Genomic DNA, 17,368 nt, shown 5'->3' on the forward strand with positions numbered 1-17,368 from the left:
GTGTTAACGCCAGAGTTGGCGTCAATCTCCATGACTCGGTCGATAGCTGCTCGACCTTGCTCAGTGTTCCGAGAAATCCTTCGAACCATGATGGGTAGGACCCTGTCAGCTGAACCTCCCTCGGTGAGGTTGTAGAAGCTTCTGTCTCCATTGTAGGGTATGGGTTGGCCCTGTTCCTGACTCCATCTATTCAAGTTTGTGGCCCACAGAGGTGTGGGTCCTTGAAATGCTGGACGAGGGTTCAGGTTTGGGTCTTGAGCAGCTGGGGGTAGGTTGTTGACTTCAGGCTCTGAGTCAGAACCATCAGAAAAGCCTTCAGCTTCGTGATCATCCAAAGGGATTGGGTGATCATCTTCTGGCTCTTCTCCCATCCATCCTGCATTGTCGTGGTTGGGATAGTACGGGTCTCCGGGGATATGGAATCCAGCCATGAAATCTACGCGAGAAAAGGGATAAAGAAATAACTAAATAGACGAACTAATTAGATAATTATAAGATGATCTTTATCAGTTACTTCAACATTCGCGTAGTGCATACCAGTCATATGTAACCAAGACAGGATATACCTTCGAATAAGCGACCCTAACTCTAAGCCCACAACCAAACAAGGAACGGGAAGTAGAGCAAAAATAACAGATTCTAAGTCTATGCCATTCTAGACACATATAACCTTAGCGTATCCACTCCGCAACTATTGACATAATTAATAAAGACCTTTAGTTCTCAGATAGCTAATTAATAGCAACACAAAATACTCCTGTAGTATTTTAAGTTTATGTTCTGTTCTACTGTTCTCGTTGTAGTAGTGTTGGTAAGTTTTTAGACTTGTTGCAACCTCACAACCATACTTAGGCACATGCTAATCACTCCTCGGATAATGTAGTTGTTCAGGCTACATCTTTCCAGGCTTGACCATATGTCTCTAAGTCTACTTGTGCTGTCCAACAATCGTAATACTTTTGTTCTGTCCTAGTGACACTGATTTTAGTATGAATGCAGGTATGTATACTTAGTTAAATATTTTATTATTTAAAAGTATAAACTCTTTATCAGAGTATTTTAATCCCGCTGTGTTTATAGTTCGTATATCTTTTATGGGTTGATACACTCGATTCACTATAAACAATGCTCTGATACCAATCTGTCACACCCCAAAACCTGAACGGCGGAAACGTTCGGGGGTGGAGGACGTCATGTACAGTATCACAACAATGCAAAGTAGTAAACAAGCAACAACATCATCCATTGCATTAATAATATAATTTAATACAGGTGTGTTCTGTCAAGTTATATAGAAACCAAAATATACATCAAAATAAGAGTTGAGTCTTGAACGAGCTCCATCTTCTCAAAAACCTGGCTCCGGTACCTGTCTACTGGCGACCTGAGAATACAAGCTATTTTGAAAGAGTTTATCAGCTTTAAATCTGGTGAGATCATAAGTATATTAGTGTCTATATTTGTTATGAAAGTGTTTGTAAGTCTTGTAATGTATAAGTTTTGTAAAAGTTTGTAATTGTTTGAACTCTCCTAGAAAACCCTATGTTTCCTACTAAAAGTAGCCTTCTACCAAGGCATCTAGTATCTGTGTGTGTGTCTCTTGTAAGAGTGTGTATTTTCCCAAATCTGACTATCATTAACCAAAAATATAGTTTTTACATTATTGTTTATTGTGTGAATATCACAAAGTAAATGTAAAGGGAAAATGAAATAGTACTGTAGTGTTGTATTAAGTAACTACTGCTGTACTAATTACTTTAAACCAATTGTTATTTAAAGTACCATGTGATCGGCCTGTATCCTGCTACCGACTCTATAGAAAAACGACGATGTAAGACGTCGTAAGAAATGACGTTTGGCACCCGTAGACTTGCAAGTCCCACTGTAGCGAGCAGCAAGGTGTAGGATAGTCAATCCAATATAGATCTATACACAAACTCATACGCTCTCCAATTAAGGAGATTCTGGATACAAAACGGGTCATGACAGGTAGTGCCATGCCCCCGTTAAGTGGCTCACATAACTGTAAGTAATGTATATGTATATGTATATGTATGTGCTAGCTGTATTGTGTGTTCTTTCTCTGTCTAGCCTGTATGTTTTGTTTCTCATCACTGTGCATTATGTTTGTTTCTCATCACCATGTATTATGTTTGTTTCTCATCACTATGTATTATGTTTGTTTCTTATCACTATGTATTATGTTTGTTTCTCATCACTATGTATTACTCATGAATGAACTGACTCATTGTATGTTTCATTGTTCTAGTAATAGTATCTTCCTAAACTATACCTATTATAGTTTACTAGTAATGTTGTTTGTGTATATGAACATGTTTGTATACCTTTGCTACCCAAAGGCATTGAACTGAATGAAAGAAGTAACCTTTATATCTACACACATATACATGATATATAACTAGGATTCAAACGACCTTCGGACAAATAACCTGAATACCCTAAGTCCACAACCAAACAAGGAACAGGAAGTAAGGTGAGCTATCAGTCCTAAGTCCTTTCAATCCTACTTATATAACTATATCTATATAGATACATAGAATATAAGTTAAAAGAGTTTAAGTAAAAGTATTTAACATGTAAAAGAGTTTGATAAAAGCATTTGGTGTGTAAAAGAGTTTGTAAGACAGTTTGAAGTAAAACAGTTTGGTAACACAGTTTGAAAAGTAAGAAATCCACTTGTTTGGTAGTTATTAATCACATGATTGATATAATAACTATAATTGTTCAACTTGTATTCCCCCCCCCCCCCCATAAAAGCATTTAAAAACATTTAAAAGGTTAATTAAGGGGTATGAACTCACCTGTAGTGAGTGGTTTGGATGAACGGAATGTATAGGATGGTAGGTGTCAAGTGAAGACTTGTACACACACGATGATCCTAGTTAACATATAATATCACATATATGTATCCAATTAGTCTTTAAACAACTAATTAACAAAGTTAAGACATCCTAGGACATGTAAAACACCTTATTTAAGTGCTATAAGTCCTAAGGATTGCATCTAAGTGTTGTAGGACATTGCTATTGGGTTTAGGGTTCAAGGGAACCCTTTATTGGAGTTTACGGTTTTGTGACCATAACTCATTGAGTTTACGGTCGTAAACCCATGAGTTTACGGCCGTAAAATCATGTTTCTTTGACCATTTTGTGTTTTGAAGCCTTAAAGATCACAAGAAGCATTCCTACTTCATGTTTAAGCCTTAGGAAGAGATTAGGGCACCATTTCACTCCTTTTAGGAGTTTACGGTCCTTGGACCATTTCCCTTTGGGTTTACGGCCGTAAACCCCAATGGTTTATGGTATTTTGATGTTTTCAAGTACTAAGCACATCAAGGAATGGATCTAGGCTAGTTTCCAAGTCTTAGAAGGGACTAGGGCACACTTTGGCACCCTTTTTGGGGTTTACGGTCCAAGAACATCTTGGACCGTAAACACCTTTGATCCTTGGTTTCTTGGGTGTTTTCTTGATGTTTAGAAGTGTAACAAGCTCTATAATACTCTAGGATAGAAGTACTTACTAGGTAGAAGCTTCAAAAGGTGCTAAAAGTCCAAGAACTCTAGTGTGTGTTATTGGTGAAACTTGAAGATCTACACTTTTGGAATGATTTCACGGATGGAATCATGTTAGATCACTAGATTAAGTAAGATATCAACTTTTTAGGGCTAGAAACACTTACAATGTTGAAGATCAAGAAGAAAAGTCGATGATACTTGAGAGAGAATTGAGTTTTGGATCTTGAAATTGTGAAAAATGATAAATAATGACTAAGTGTCATATTTATACCCTCTTTTAGGGTTTACGGCCGTAAACACCTTTGTTTAGGCCGTAAACTCCAAACTCTTGGAGTTTTGGGACATTATTGTTGCACAATAAACCCTAGGGCATCCTCTCTCTTGTTATCTCCTGGAGTACTAATCTTAAAATACTCAAACTTATTCCAAAAAGCTTGAAAATTAGCAGAAACAGTTTTGACTCCTATTGAAGTGAATGGTTGTACAGAATAGAAATTTCGGGTTGTCACATTTCCTTTGTCACATGCTCCATGAACCCCAAGTGCTCCATTAAGGTCCAAGTGCTCCAAATGCTTCATGAACATGATCCAAATGATCCAGATGCTCGAGTCACATTTAACACTAACTTATTGAATACCCATATGGAAGTTGTCAAGTACATGAAACCACAAATTAATAACATTGTAAGTATTTAATTTAACACCATTACACTCCTAATTCTCAAAAACACCGATTGAAAGGGCTTAGAGTTCAAATTGTTCAAGAACACTCTTCAACCTATATGCCTTATTCCTAAATCATTTAATACATCACTAGGTGTTGTCAAGTGCATAAACTTAATTGAATCACATACCATGCCCTCAACAATAAGTGGATTGTCCAGTTCCGTTGTAAAATTCCCAAAGGCCTTATGGCTAAGTATTCCATAAATTCAACTCAATATCATTAGTTTTCATGTTTTTGCATTTAAATCATATTATCAGTATCAAATCATGTTTATGAGTATCATATAATCATCAAACGCTAACATACCAATGATTCCATTGTTTTCATCACAATTTCCCATAAACCATCTAAAACCCATGTTTATACTTGATTCTACCATCATGGATGAATTTGAGCATTCCAATTGGGTTTCCTTGGGTTCATGGAGACTTTTACCCAAATCATCAAAAGGATGATTGAATTGAGATTCGAATCATGGAAACCACTAAAGGGAGGTTATAAAGCCAAAACCCTAATCATTCAATCACACAAAACTCGACATTACTGTTAAAATACTTCATAAATTCAAATTTCTAGGTTGAATAAAAGAGAAGTTATACCTTGCAAGCCTTGATTCCTTCTTATTTGCTTAATTCCTCACTTGGAACAAACCCTAGAAGCTCTTGAGATTAAAATTGCCATTATAGGAGGTTGTAAGAAGCTCAATCATGTTTTTCTCCATATGAGGGAATGGATGCATCTTATTTCTCCAAAGTTTACAATTTGGTCCCCCAAGCTTGCTTGTTTTGGCCAAAACCCATCAATACTTAATGGTTGTGATTTTAATTTATATTTTGACATAACATGTCATTCTCCATCCATTATATAGTTTTTGTAGTTCCTTCGATTAATTGAGTCAACCCTTTGGTCAACTTACTTTTCCAACTTGACACTTTTGGCCTTTTAACTTTAAACTGTTGTTATTTTCTCTTCTATCTTTCTAAACTTCATATTGAATAATGATATGATTATCTCTTGATTACTTAACTATATAAATCATTTTTTATTTATTTACTTTATTAATTTAAGAACCTAGTCTTAAAATTTTGGATGTTACACATTTCTTTATTGTTCCTATCTCTTTCTCTTAAAAATTGTGTTTACTCGATCTTGGCATTGGCTCTACCAGGCCTTGGCCATAACCTTAAAAGCCTTGGCTCTACCCGACCTTAAGCATGAGTGTGAAGGTTCTGGTTCCCCATTACCAAGCAACATGCTTTATAATACTTGCTAGTATTAATGTATAGTATGAGATTGTGATCATACAATCTAAAGTAAAAAAAAAACACGTTGCTCCAAAACTTTAAAATTACGAGTATGCTTTCAATTTAAAATAATAATTAATAAGTTAAAAGATACATATATCTAACAACCTAGTAATATTAAATAATGCATGTGGAGTACTTTGACACATAGAACCATGGAATTAGACCTCCACAAAAAGACCGGTCTCGGACCGGACCCAAAAAAAGACCGAAACCGAACCAGTTTAAAACAAGACTAGACCGGAAAAAGACCGGCCCGAGACCGGTCTAGAAAAAAAGACCGGTAACCAAACTTTATAAATATATAATTTTTGTGTTAATTATACAATTTTAAATCACAAATTATCTAACTTATTTCATTTCTCTTTTATTGAACTTAAATTATCATTTTTAATAAATATTAATTTATTATTTTCGTGTTAATCACATATTTGTTAATGAAAAAAAACTTGAAACCAAAACAAAAGAATCGAAAAATACCAAAACCAAACAAAAAAAAACTTGTAAATCGAACCGAAAAAGGCGGATGGAAAGACCGCAAGACCGGACCAAAAAAGGCCGAGAGCGGTGCGAAAAAAGACCGGACCGAAGAAGACTGATCCGAAAAAAGACCGGACGGGAAAAAACCAACCGGGACCGGTCCTAAAAAAGACCGGACCGTCGAGACCGACCTCAAAAAGACTGAACCTTTTCAAGACCGACACAAGATTGATCTGGGATCGCCAATGTACAGCTCTACATGGAATATATATGGGTTTTTCTTAAAATTTTTGGGCTTGGGACAAATATGAAATGTAATCGAAAAATCTTCTAAATATTCCTGTATTTGTTATTTCACAAAAGGCTTACTACAAGTTGGGCTCATGGACTACGTTGGATAGTTTTCTCGTACTCTATACTTTATTTATAACATATTATAATATATATTAAATAATACTACATAAATTATCGTATCACGTAAGAATATAGATTTATAACTAATAATAATATTTAAAATTTTAATCGTCTCATCCGTTTTACTTTACTAAAATTTTCAAGTTCATTGATATCTACCCCTAGAGGCCAAAAACTTCCTTTCTAATTATTTGCATTTATTTGTATTGGGCGTTATTTCACTATATCAAATTTTTTAACTTGTGAAGCCCGAAAAGAATTGGGTCAGGATGGGTTAACTTAACTACATTTTTTTGTTCATTAGTTTAAATCCAGTAGCACAACTAGATTCCTACATAATATTACAAAAACGATACTATTAAAATAATAATTTGATCCTATTAAATAAGGAAATTTAAAACGGTAAGCATTTAAATACAATTTAAATGATTTTCGTTCAACTGATCACACATAGCCAACTTAACCAATTTGACACATTATAGAAACCGAAGTTCAAAATCTAAGTTAAAATGCTACTTTTGCTATATATTTGTATATTAAAGGTGATTTATTGGTATTTTCAGCATCACTATGTCATTTTAGTATAATGATGTTTATACATTAACAATGAAGTTCAAATCTTGATTTTATCTACAAATTAGGAGATGTAGAGTGCATGTTTGTGTATATGAGTTGTATCTTGAAACAATCAAATGAAAGGGGTCACAGGGGTTGTGTCCTCTCGCAAGGCCCTACAAGAAACAACTATGACGAGGCTCTTTTAAGAATAATGCATGAAATCTCAATAGATAGATTAATACTAAATTTTGAGATTAGTGCTATGTAAAACTTGGATCTTATCGAAAATTACAATACAACCGTTTCCAAATATTTCCAAATGTAAATCAAAATTCTGGAATTATGGATTTAATGCATAATGACCTTTGTCATTTCTATTCTACTCCTTCTCTTGGTAACAAAAAGTATGTCATCAACCATTTCCTAATGTAAGTTGAGGAGGGCGCCCGAAAATTAACTTTGTTCAGGAAATTATGATTATCCTTGAAACTGTCATCCCTGATTAAAGATAACATAATATTTAATGTTGATTAGCTCTTACCATTGGTAATCAAAAGAATTCAAATTCTATATGTAGTTAGTGATTTCTATCACCGCCTTGATTTGAAATTTTTCTTTAAAGGATTATTCTCATAATCTGGATTTCTGATATATTAAAGTCTAAAGATAAAAAAAGTGATCATACGATCTTTCTAGTAGATTCAGAAAACCTCTCAATTTCCTAAACGATCTTGTTCCTCCGAAAGCCTAAGATAATTCATATATTAGGTACCAATATGATGCACGCTAATTGTGTGAATATATCAATCTTCACACCATATGGTTCTATTTTCAAACATAACCACAGTATATCGAAACCAAAACTTTTTTTGACCCGTTCAACAAATCAAATACTACATTCGTCCCATATTTATTGTCCACTTTTGATTTATGAAATCTTTATTCTTCAACTTTAACCTTAAATATTTTTATTTGTGTTATAAATTATTGGATGAAATTTATAACAATAAAAAGTCATTTAAAACACAATTCATTCATATATTTTTCATCAAATATTATATATCAAAAACAAATTTATTTAAGATCAAAGTTAAGAATAAATACTTCAAAAATAAAAAATAGACAATAAATATAGGACAAGAGAATAAAACTAAAGAAATTACCGGTGATAATGTTATGTTTGTTTTTGTTAGTAATATGCAATATATTTTACTATGTACACATAATAATAATAATAATAATAATAATAATAATAATAAATCTTATCGATAATAATAACACATGTGTATATTTAGTTATTATGCTTTATTTTGTTGTTTTATTTGTGACAATATTTTTTGTTTTACATACTGCTATTATGTGTAACTTAAATATTAAATGTGTTGATATGGGTTAAAATATATTAAATTTTACAACTTTTAGGTAAATATTATCGATAAAAAATATATGTTCTATGAAAAAATTTGTTCTATGATCAACCAAATTATATTAAATTAGAAAAGAATTATAAAAACAAAGAAACTAACAAAGAAGAAATAGTCATGGTTGGTTTGTTTAACCGACTTAACTTTCAATTTATATCATCTATTAAAAAACCAAGAATACAATTGAAACAATACCTTATAAAAAGAACATCTTTTGTGTTTTATGTAACGTGAAAAGCAAAGAATTTTGAAATGTTGGGAAGACACATATTGCTGTTAAAATCTCATCATCCAAACATTGTCTCTATGGTGTATTAAGACCCACATTATCCGTCCAAGAAAGACATATGGTCTAACCTTTTTAATATAGTAGCATCTTTTTCCAAAATTAAGGTCTCGACATCATGAAATCTCCTAACCGACGATACTATGAATTCCTACATAAAATCAAGATCCCACGTTCATCGAGAATATATATACAATTACCTAACATTCATTATAATGTGTTTGTTCTGCTTCCCTTAGGTTTTGACGCTAAAATTCACTCCAGATGTCATTCATAAAAAAAACAATGGACCAAATAATTGTTTTTCTAATCAATTTCGATTGCAACAAACATTTGAAATTGTATCCAAAAGACAGCATCACCAACGCATATGACTTCCTATTATCCTTCCATGCAAGGCATATGAACCAAACTTTTCAAGTTAGTAGCATCTTTTTCCATAATTAAGGTCTCGACAATGAGAAATCTCGTAGCCGATGCTACTATGAACTCGTACATAGAATCAAGATCGATCTCACGTTCATCCTTTTACAATTGTTCCAGTAAATAGCAGAATATATATACATTTACCTAATATATGTTGTAAATCAAACTAATAGACACGCAAGGAAACCGACAAATAATATTGAGAATTATATGTCGATTTGTTGCGAATAATAGATCCAATTATTATTAATATGTTTACCAAGTTTCGTCCAAAAACCAGATTAATCCTTCTCGATTAGATCTGATTATAAGAAAGGTAGAATGAGAGTGTCATGTTATTGGACGAAATTAAAACAAGACAATAATGTAAAACCGACCAGTTGACGATTGATCTTGAACATGGAATAACTGCACGGATCGGACTCATGTCCTTAAAGGTTTTTACTTCGCTTCTACTGACTGTAAGAAACAGAGTAAAACCCAGGATTTAATGCAGATCTATCGATTTTCCAATGACACTGGAAATCAATACACAAAGCGAATACTCAGAAACCGGAAGAAAAACGCAGAGAGAGGGAGAGAGCTTTGATTTTCGTGAGAGTCTAATACGGCTCCTAGGGAGCTGTATTTATAGGTATCGAAACCCTAGAAGGCATGAAACGGGCCCTCATAGGCCGGCCCCTAGAAACCCTAGGGCGACGACTTGCTTTCCATGCAAACCGTTTTCTGGGCCTTCCAGAATATTCCGACTTGTCCTCCACGAAGTCAACGACGGTCAACCATTTGACTGGATCGGTCAAACCGTCTTTCCCGATACGTCGTGTGAAGTACAAAGTGTGCCTAAATCCCTCCATTTCGTGCACTTGCGGCGTCGGCTAGTGCTAGGCTAGGCTAGGCGCGCGCGTGGGCTTGGCCCATTCCTTTAATCCACTAAAGCCTTTGAAGGCCTATCAAGGGAATAAACTTATAAACCCACAAAGGTTTCTTCCTCCCACCAATGTGGGATACAAAGGAAATTGCCAACTTGCAATACCTTTATATAAATAAAGTTCCAATAATCCCCCACCAAGTTGGAAAGTTTCCTTTCACTCAGAGAGAGGATGTCGCTTAGGTGTCACGAAGATTAAACCCTAGTTTAATGAGAACAAACAAGAAGAGACTGATTCGATGGTATCATTATAGGTTTAAACCACAAACCTTAATGACCTCTTCATTTTACCCCACACATCACAAGTTATCTTTACGTTCTCCCTGAGCGCTAATATGGCCATGCGCTATAAACCCTTTTCATGACCCTTTAGAAGACAAACTACTAATCTTCACTTGAGGCGGCATCACCTCTACATCATATAGGCAAAGTTTTAAAACATCTTCATTGCTTAGATGTCTCCAAAACTTTGTTAAGAGTCGTAACTCAACCTCGTTCTCGGCAACGACGTACTATCCTACCTCACATGGATCTATCATTTAATGATAATACCTTCTATCGTTAGTGACTTCGTTGTTACCCTTTAAACTTGAGAATTAGGAGCACTAATACCAAGTTGGGTTTCCATCACTAAGCGATTCTATTGTGGTTTTAGACCCATGACTCTTGTGGTAGATGTAACGAAATCTCTCGTCAGGGGTTTGGTAAACGGATCTGCCAAGTTTTTACTTGTCTTGACATAGACAACCTTGATGGTACCACTTTCAATTAGTTGTCTCACAAAATTGTGTCTCAGACCTACATGTCTCGACTTCCCATTATATACCGAATTATATACTTTAGACAGTGTGGCCTCACTGTCACAATACATGGGTATAGAAGGCCTTGGAATATCCCATAGATGGATATCCATCGTTGAATGAGCTATGCATGTATGTTTCTTGCTCGCCCAAGAAATAGCACCACCAGCTAGAGTATAAATCTAACCACTTGTTAATTTTAAATCACTGGTATGATCTATCCAGCTAGCATCAGAATAACCTTCAAGTATTCCGTTAGATGACGAATATGTCAACTCAAAAGTACTTGTCCTATTTAGGTATTCCAGTACTCTATCCACTGCCTTCTATTGTTCCGTCCCTAGATTAACAATATACCAACTCAGTTTGCTTACAACGAATGCAATGTCAGGTCGAGTGCAATGTGTAGCATACATCATGCTCCCAATTGCACTTGCATATTCTAGTTGAGCCACTGATCATCCAGAATTCATGTTAAGTTTCACACTTGAATAAAAAGGAGTGTTGAATTCCTTAATATTCAAATGTTGTGGCTTTGTCAGAATTTTCTCTATATAATGAGATTAACTCAGAGAAATCTGACCACTTGTCCTTTTCACCTTGATACCAAGAATTGTATCAACTTCACCAAGATCTTTCATCTTAAAGTTCGAGGATAGGTATTGTTGGATTAGGTGTCTAAGCCCATAACCATAATTGGGATGTACTTGGCCCAATAGTAGCATGGTCCTTTTGGGTTGCCTTCACCATAGCAATTTGATAGGATGAATTATGGAGAAAGTGGTTAATTATGATTTATTAATGTATTATAAGAATAACATATTAATTGGGAAATCATATTATTTAATTAGTATTGATCAGAAATTAATTTGGAGTTAATTTGGTGATCAAAAGAGACTGATTAAATTATGGGGACTGATATTACAATTATATGATAGTTGAAACTTGGGTTTGTGGATCCCTAGGAAAGGGTGGATGAAACTCTATGTGTAGCCCACATAGATTTCGTCCAAGGAGGCCTTCTGGAAGGATCTACTGGACTGCTTAAGGCTTAAGCAATCAAATTAGGGTTTTACCTGAAACCCTAGCAGCTCAGCTATATAAGGAACCCTTGGATCCCTGAAATCGGCCAATGCTTCCAAGCAAAGAACCCTAGCCGATTTTTAGAGCCTCCTAACCTCTCTCATATTCTTCCAATTGCTACTTGGTGTTTGTGACTCATTAGAGGTGCAACAATTGAGGCACTAAGCTCTTGTAGGTCAGGATCTACAAGCTATAAGGAAAAGGTATTCATCTAACTTTGTTTTTAGCTATGAATCTCGAAATTGTATGCTAGTTAGGGTTTATGCTTTGGATAATCAAAATTGCATGTATAACTTGAAAAGAACCTAGATCCAAAGCATTAGGGTTGCATGTGCACCATAGGAATGATGTAATGCTCAAAACCCATCAGTGATATCAGAGCTTAGGGTGTTTTTCTGTTATATTTGATGCCATGGTTAATTGTTCAAAGCTGAAAGCAATCAAAATCTGGACTCTACCAGATAAACTCGATGAGTCCATTATGGGACTCGACGAGTTGAGGCAACTCGATGAGTCCAAAGCCTGACTCGACAATTTGACTCGTCTGATTGCACAATTTTCGGATTTTAAGCCTAAATTAGATAAGGATAATTACCATAAGTTGTTTTAACTGATTAAACTCGATTTTTCTGATATGGTAATGGATATCCTCATCTAATTAAAAGATAATGGTCAAATTTTAAGATAATTACTAGATTATGTGATAAATTAATTATTTGTAAAATTTGATTTTCATTTATCTTACCAAATTAAATGGATAAGGTCAAATTTTGATAAGGATAAAATTATATGAATAATTTAATTGTTTTAAATTTGATCAAGAAGTTTTGAAAAGTTTCAAAACTTGCCCTCAAGTTTTGGAATTTAAAGTTTGATTAACAGGTTTTTAATTTTGAAATATTAAATTCTAAAACCCTATTATTTTAACAAGTTTAAAATAAACCCTTATACTATTATAATATTAAAAGCTTAATACTTATATATATGTATACAATGAGTCAGTCTTACCTTTAGTAGGCCTCATTCACGAAGCTGGTCTATAAGGGGTGTTTAAGGAAGCGACCTATAAAATAACCGCCATTGTGCATCCACTCTTACCCACCGCACTCTTGACTAGTGGAGGGTCGTTAGCCGAACAGGTAGGATAAGAGATTAATTCCTCATTAAAAAGTATAATGATTATTATAAAGTAACTAAATGATTTTATAAATTTCCAATCTAAGTCACTTTAGGAAAAATGTGAAAATGATGCTATTCCATGAAATTGCACTTTACACCTTGTCAAAGTCATTAGTGGAGCGTGTGTGGTTAACCGGCACACTAACTTGGACTAACAAGGGTGGCGAAGGGTAGCTCGAGAATTATCATAGATCAATGGAGCATGTATGGTTAACCGGCAAGTTGATTAGGTGGTAAATGACTCGAGAGTACCAAGCTAATTTGCATGGTTATTCACACCTTGTTTTTGATCCTCGGTATCCCAGTCACAAACTTAAAGGGCATAATCGAGATTAAATATGCCATTGAAGAGTTCAATGAATCTCAAAAGAATCTAGGAATTTCAATTCATTTAAAACCTAAGTGTTCATTTCGTTTTTCATGGTGGAAATTGGTAAATCATCATTTACCTACCATCATATAATTTGCAATTGGATTACAACATCCCTCTTCCGAATTATGAATTATAGTGTTGGGTCCTAGCCTTAATATTTCATTTGGGTGTTATATTAAGGATTGCTTATCTAATCTAAACTTTGTTCCTTTTCTTTTTCAGATGTCTGGCTCAAACAAAGCTTCAAGCTCGAACCCCTCAAGCTCCTTTTCTCTTATGAACATTTGTGGGAGGGTTACCTTCGATGGGTAAAATTTCAATGATTGGATCCGCAACATCCGGATGGCCCTCCGATACGAGGAAAAAGAATACGTCCTCGATGAAAAGCTCAAAGAGATAGATGAAACTAAAGCTTCCGCTAAAGAATTTGTTGAGTATAGGGCTCATGAAAAAGACGCGACAAAGGTGTCGTGTATAATGGTAGCCACTATGACTCCTGAGCTGCAGCGGTTCTACAAGGACTACTGGCCTTACGAGATGTGCCAAGATTTGATGGAAAAGTACCATCAAAGTGCGCGTCAATAAAGGTACGAGATCGTTGCCTCGTTGATAACAACCAAGATGAAAGATGGAGAGTCCATCACGAGCCACTTGCAAAGAATGCAAAGGTATGTGGATCGTTTGCTCAAGTTGAATGTCAACTTTGACGAAGAGTTGGCGATTGATATCATTCTCCACTCTATTCCTCCTTGTTATGATCAGTTCAATATGACTTATCATATGAACAAGGAGGAAGTCACCTTGAGCAAGCTTCAAGGGTTGTTAAGAACTACTGAAAGTGGGTTGAAAGGTAAAGCTGTCGTAACCACTCCTACTGCTGCTGCCCCAGTCTTGGCTATCGGACATGGGAAGGGGAAGAAGAGGAAAGCTCCCTCTAAGAATCACAAGGGAAAGTATCATGATGGATCCTCTTCTAATGGGTCCAAATGAAAAGGTGGTTCTGCTGCTCCCTCATTCGATCCAAAGGAAGCAGAGTGCTTCCTCTGTCACGACAAAGGGCATTGGAAACGAAGCTGCCCGAAGTATCTACAAGATATCAAGGATGGGAAGATAAACCCACCTTCGTAGGTATTTATACTATTCAATCTAACAACTCATCACATGCTAGTTCTTGGGTCCTTGATACAGGATATGGTTTTCACATTTGCTCTGATTTGCAGGGAAAAGAAGTAGGGATGTGCAGCATGGGAAGATGAACTTGATCATGGGGAATAGGAGAGCATCGCCTGTCACCAAGATTGCAGTTTATTCTTTAGTGCTTAGTAGTGGGTTAGGATTAGATTTGAAAGATTGTTGCTACTCGTCAAAAATGACGAGGAATATTATTTCCTTTCATGGTTTGTATAGACAAGGTTTTAGATTTTCATTCAATAATGAAATTGGTTCTATTAATGCTTTCTATAATGGTACTTTTTATTTTGAACATTGCCTTGTAATGGTATATATGAAAATGTGATTATTGTAGACAACTTAGGAAATAATGTGTCGCATATTGATTCGTCCAATGGTTTGGACAAGGCATGCTTATGGCATTGTCGTCTTGGACATGTCAACAAGAAGCGCATAGCCCAACACCAAAAGGATGAAGTGTTGGAGTCATTTGACCTAAAGTCGGATGACACGTGCGAATCTTGTTTGCATGGGAAGATGACTAAATCACCTTTCACTGGTACTTGTGAAAGAGGTAAGGGATTGTTGGATCTCATACACACTGATGTGTGTGGGCCCTTCAGATCCACCACAAGGGATGCAAACCGCTTCTATGTTACGTTCACTGACGATTATAGCAGATATGGATATGCCTACTTAATCAAGCACAAGTCGGAAACCCTTGAAAAGTTGAAAGAGTTTAAACAAGAAGTGGAGAATCAATTGGGCATGAAGATAAAGATGCTCAGATCCGATAGGGGTGGTGAGTATCTTAGTATCGAGTTCCACGACTATCTCAATGAATGTGGAATTGTTTCACAATTGACGCCACCTAGGACACCACAACTCAATGGTGTAGCTGAGAGGCACAATCGAACCTTGTTGGACATGGTTTGTTCCATGATGAGTCTAGCTTCGATACCTATATCATTTTGGGGCTATGCCTTAGAGACTGCCGCCTATATCCCTAATTTAGTCCCAACTAAGAAGGTTGCCAAAATACCTCACGAGATGTGGACAGGGAAGGTTCCCTCGTTGGCACATATCAAGGTTTGGGGTTGCGAGGCTTTCGTAAGACGAGAGAGTCACGACAAGCTTGAACCTCACAGTGAACGGTGTATTTTCATCGGCTACCCGCAAAAATATTTTGGATATCTCTTCTGCAGACCAAGTGACAATGTTGTCTTCGTTGCGAGGAGATGGGTTTTCCGCGAGAGAGAACTCATATGCGAAGAGGACAGTTGTGACAACCGTCAAATTCAAGTCAAAGTCAACAAGTCAAACCGGTCAAACTTAACTAGTACTTGTATGTTAAAAGTTATTCTATGTATAAAAATGTGCATCTTTATGTCAAAAATTCAAGTGTCTCGAAGAATCTATGTGTTATCAATGTAAAACCCGTAAGAAAAGGAGTTAAACGCATCAAAACAAGACTGTGAACCCTTTTGGGGACTTAAAATAATCATAAACGAAGTATAACGGGGTCCACGGACCTTGCATTGCAAGATTATTCGATAAAAATGGCTAAAAGTGAATCTCTCTCAAATCTCTCCCAAATCTCTCCCAAATCTCTCTCAAAATCTCTCTCAACTTTTTATAGTCAACCGGGTCATCCCGACCCTTAACTTGGCCAAAAATCACTCAAAACGAGAAGTTATATTGAAAAACGGCTAATTAGGGCCGAAACCCTCTTAGAGGGAACCTCTCAGGGCCGAACCTCTCTTAAAGACCGAAGCTGTCAGAGGCGAAGTTGTCAGAAGCGAAGCCACCCCTCGGATCGAACCCTGCGAACCGAACCTCCACCTTCGGGCCCGAGCCTTCAACTTCGGTCCCTCCTTGTGCCACTCTCGGTCCTTAGCCTGAAGCACCGAACCCCTCGCAGGTTCGCTCCCTTCTTCCGGTTTTCGACTACTTTCGCCTCCTAAGCCCGTTTTTGACGGGATTTTTTCACCAAATCCATATTTTTACCATTTTAAACTCCCAAAACTCATATTTTATTTATTTCTCAAGGATTTATTAATTTAAAATCATTATTTGATTAATAGAAATATCTAAAGATATTTTACCCCACAAGTGGGTCAAGTGTGCCCACTTGCCTCCATGTGTCACTTCCTCATTAACCCAACCCTACCCACATCACACAAACCAAGGCAAACATCCTATCATCTTTGCAACTTGCTCCAGCCACATCTATATAAGGAAATCCTTGGAAGAGCTCTTGATTTACTTTGATCATTTCCACACTTTTACACCTTTCTTACCACACAAAGAAGCTTATTTTCTCTCAACTTCCAGCCACTTTTGGAAGTGTTCTTGAGCTATTACTTCACTTTTTGGTAAGTATTTCCTCTAAACTCAAGTGTTATTCCATGTTTTCATAACATCCTTGAATCATCTACACACATTCTAACGCCAAAGAATCGTTCTTAGGATCATCCAAGCTTTTACGTGTTCATCAAGTGTTCTTGACTTGATACTCCTCGTTTTCGACCTTCCAATCTTCCAAGAATCACTCAAGGTGAGTTCATACCCCTACATTTTCCTCTTTTCTTCAGTTTTCAGGGGGGGAATACAAGTTCAAATACCAAACACTTAGCTAAATTCAAACAACAGCTTTCATCAGAAAAGTTGAGTCTTATACA

This window comes from Lactuca virosa, chromosome 2 (assembly GCF_052849685.1).
Source record: "Lactuca virosa cultivar CGN04683 chromosome 2, Lactuca_virosa_CGN04683_v6, whole genome shotgun sequence".
NCBI lineage: Eukaryota > Viridiplantae > Streptophyta > Magnoliopsida > Asterales > Asteraceae > Lactuca > Lactuca virosa.